Source organism: Arachis ipaensis, chromosome B10 (assembly GCF_059453495.1).
Source record: "Arachis ipaensis isolate K30076 ecotype BB chromosome B10, ASM5945349v1, whole genome shotgun sequence".
NCBI classification, from domain to species: domain Eukaryota; kingdom Viridiplantae; phylum Streptophyta; class Magnoliopsida; order Fabales; family Fabaceae; genus Arachis; species Arachis ipaensis.
The window spans coordinates 29463148-29467714 of NC_142435.1; positions in this window are offsets into that span (position 1 = coordinate 29463148).

The window sequence follows — 4567 nt, forward strand, 5'->3', positions numbered from 1 at the left end:
ATATCTAATATGAAATTCTTAAACTGACTATTAAGTACCAAAAGTTGAGTAAAAAATTATTGTGAGGTCAAATTCAATAATTTAATGGGACAAATAAATATTATTATCATATACTACTCAAAAAAATTTCAAATTGTAGTGGGGCCATTTGCCCCACTACAATGTATATAGATCCGTATTGATGATTATGAAGAGGAGCAACAGCGGTGACGTCGCCATCAGAAGAGGAAAGCCTCAAGGATCATTTTCTCGAACATGTGGTGATTATGGTGAGGTGAGTCTCTGAGAGTGGGTTAGGATCATGTATTTCCTGACATTATCAACAGTTTTGGGCAGAAAAGGAGGGGATGAAGAAGGATTTGTGGGATGAGAGGTGGTTGTTGTTGTGGTGAGGCACCGCGTCTGAAACGAATTCAAAGAAATTTGGATAAAATGAAAAAATTGAGTTGGAACATGAAAGTATCTGGTAAGGAAGAGGGTAGGGGAAGAAGCCGATGCTCAACGCGAAAATGAGGGCAGGGAAAGAAGACAAGCAGCAGAATGAGGGTTTAGTTCTCAAATTTGATACGGGACAATTTTAAAATATTAAAAATTTGTATTTTATATTGTAATTTTAACAAATTATAAATAAATTAAACCTAAATTATTATATTGTTTATCAATCTAATCCAATGCTTTAAATTTAATGGTGCATTAAATAAGTTCAAAAAATTTGAACTGATTTTAAATAGATCCGTTCCATGAGCTATGTTTGTATGGGTTATGAGTATAGTCTATGTGATAAAATTCAACAAAAAAAAATTGTAAACTAATTTATCTAAAAAGTTCAATTATTAAATGATTAGTCTAATCAAACCATGTTATACCAATTTACAAATACATATTAATTTAGGTCAAAATTAGCATTATTAACAATTATTGTACAGTAATTATTCTAACCCTCGATATAAAACTTTTTTATATGATCTTTAAAACTCTTGATTATTTTTTTCCCACCAAAACATTTATATGAATGAAGTAGAATGTTGGAATTGGAAACAAAAAGCATTTTGTTTGGAGAAATTCTATGGTATAGATGGTAGCAGTGGAGAAACTTGAACTAAAATTTTAGGGGCCAGATAGAATAATTGTCAAGATGCTTTTAATATGGACCCATTTAAGATAAGTTCGTCTAATTTCATCATTCTGATTTAGGTAATATTGCCAAATTTAAAACCGTTTTCCAGGGTCTCGTTCCAAAGAATTAAGGTCAAATTCATCAGATGCAACTATTTAAACTTTTGAAGGTTGTATCTCAATTTCTTCGTGATTTATTAAAGTAGAAGAACTATTTACAGGTATTAATATTGTAAAAGTGATATGTTCTCTTTCTTTAATATTAGCCTTCTTCTTAAAAAATGCATCAATTCTTTGATTTTTTATGATTATTTTATATAAAAATTTGAATATATATCCTGTAAAATACGAAATGCGAATACACTCAGTTCAGTCCAAATCTAACATGTTTTAAATGTTTAAAACTAAAAATTATTATGCAATAAAAGTAAGAGATAAAGATTAAACTTTTGGTATTTTAAGTCAAAAGTAAAATATTTGAGCCAATCAAATTATTTTTTATTTTTTAAAAAAATATTACTAATTTTTTTAATAAAAGTTTGGGAGAGCCATGCCCCTTGTCTGAATTAAACTCCGCTTCTGGATGGTAGAAACATTATACCTATAGATTCGAGGTGTATCACCTCTTTGTGCAATAAGTGGATAGAATACAGTATAGCAGTATTGATTGATGGAACAAGAAGTTTAGAATGAGCAGTACTTTTCTGAACCGTTTGTCTCATCTATAAATCGTTACTATGTTAATGAAACATGCCTAATAAAAATTTCCGTTTAATTTTTTCTTTTTTTTTATTTTGATTTAATTTTTTTTCTTTTTTTGGCTGAAGGGGTTATTGGATAACACCGATAATTTGGGCCTGAAGTCTTTGTCGGATAGATTGGTTTTGTTTAAGATTTTTATTAGAAATGTATTTAGTAATTTTTTGGCAGTAATTATTTCATCGTCATCGTCTATGAGTAACAAGTTTAGAGTAAATATGCATATAATAAAATAAATAAGTTAAATAATAACCTTAAATATAATAAACTCACATACGTGTTATTTAATATAATATAATAATATCTGTTTAATAACATATGGCATTCATATTCGTCATATTATGTGAAGTTATTCTAGATAACCCTCTTATTAAATCGGAATATATGTTTAGAAATCTTGATGAATAACTGGTAAAGTTGATTAGTCAATGAGTTATAGCTTAAATGATATAGTTTTTTTATACTTATCTAAAAAATTGTGAATTTAAGTCTCCTTATCTTTAAAAAAAAAAAAACACTGAAGTTAATTTTTAATTCTATTTATTCCATTTTATTAAAAAGAGACATGTACCTATACATATGAAAGGTAAACACCAAAAATATATTTGAATAATTTTGTTGTTAAAAAAATATATTCAAATTTTGTTGTCGATAAAAATACCTTTAAATAATTTTAAAATGTAAAAAAAATACCCAACATTAAATATGTATTCTTAAAAAATACTTTAGCAATTGAATTTTAATGTAATTTTTTTACAAGCATGATTAGAAAAATAAAATATTTTTATTCTTAAAATTTGGTGATTAAAGCTAAGTACATATATATTTTTTATAATTTTTTGTCAACAACCAATAATACTTTTAAAAAATAAAATAAAAATCATAGAAATCAAATACAAGAGTGTTCCGGGGCTTACCTAGAACCGGACGGTGGTTGGGCTTGTTTGTGAGGCCTAAGCGCTGGAGGAGTGTGGTCTCCGACTTGGTTTACGTCTGGGAGCCGCCTTCGAGTTATGTGTTCCAAGAGATGGGGGGTGGTACCTGCAAAGACACTTCGATGCCTAAGTCAGCATGAGATTAAGCAGGTTTAGAATGTATTGGAACTTAGAGATACCTGAGGGGTGTCAGGGTATTTATAGTGGTGATCCAATAACCACCGTTGGAGTAGTGCCACCTTTTTAGGTGGATAACCATCCCTTTATTTAAGGATTGTTGGGATATGGCTTCTAGAAGTGGGTTGAGAGATTTTAGGGGCAGTTACTTATTTGAATAAGTGTTATCTGCCAGCTATCTCTTGAACCCGACTTCTTTGGAAAGAAGTCTATGTTGAGTTCGACCTCTTCTAAAGAGGTCGGTGAATAACGAAGGCCAATCTTTGGATTGGGCCTTTTGGTGTATTTGGACCTGGACCTTAGTGTTGGGCCAGTGTATGAACAGTGCCCCTACTCGAGCCCAATTTCTTTTTAAGAGTTGGGGTCGAGTATTTAACTCAGGACCGTAGCCGACCTGATAAGGAACCGACGTGATGTTTCAGAACCGACGTGTTTTTAAAAATTCTCAACAGTCGCGTCTAATCAAACGTCGCGTCTGTTAGGGATTTGTGTATTCATACGCGGGGATCAGTTACATTGGGAACGGTGCCTCTCTTTAAATGACGGCTTCCGTTTTTACCATTGTGCCCCCAACGTTTTTATAAATACTTTCCCTCTCTTTCCTTGCTTCGTTTCTGAAAACTTTCACACTTCCTCTCCTCTATTCGGAAGAAGCTCTTGTTCGAAGGAATTCACCTTTCTCTGTTTGTTGTGCGCATGCTTTTCTGTTTTAGGTTTCGAAAAAATCTTTTTGATCTTTGTTTTGAAAAACATTTTTCTTGGCTGACTGTTCCTTTCTTTAAGTTAAGTTTTCCTTAACAACTCGGGATAGCCTTTTGCCTTAGTGCTTTCAATAGGTTTCCTGATCTCTTTTTGGTATTCCTTATACTCAATTTTTGATTTATTGAGCTCTTATGATTTAGGTTATTTTTGCGATGCGTTTCCTTGTTTCTCGGTTTTTCCAACTTGTAAGTCAGATAATTTCTGAGTTTATTACGATCGACTTTTATAACCTCTTTACACTGACTTGTACCTCGTCGTTTTATCCTGACGACCATCTAGGTCGGTTTATGGGATTTTCACGCTTTGTCGAGCTTAAGTCGGCGCGTTTCGTAAAAAGAAAGAAAAACGAGAAGGAATTTATAAGAGATAAAAGATCTTTATTTATTTGCGAAGGTACTTTTACTGCTACTAAGGGTTTTTCACTATCTATGATCCCTTAGTCTCTACTGTGATGCCTCGTTAAAAAACCCCCTTCAGAAAAACCCTTTCCTTTTGGGAAAAAATCATGAAGTTAGGAAAAGAGTACATCAGGGAGTAGAGTTCGCTTTTAACTATAGTACATTTTCATGTTACAAGCATGCCACGACCTTGGTAACTCGGTGCCGTTTAAGTCGGTCACCTTATAATAACCTTTTCCTAAGATCTCAGTAATCTTGTAGGGTCCTATCCTTTTTGTTATCAGCTTTCATTCGCCCGAACTCAGTAGCTTGATATTTTTTCTTATCAAGATGAGATCTTTTGCGGCGAATCTCGTAGCCATCCTTTGTCTCAAGGGCTCTTTCCTTATCTGAGTTTGCTCTCAGATTTCTGGAAGGGGG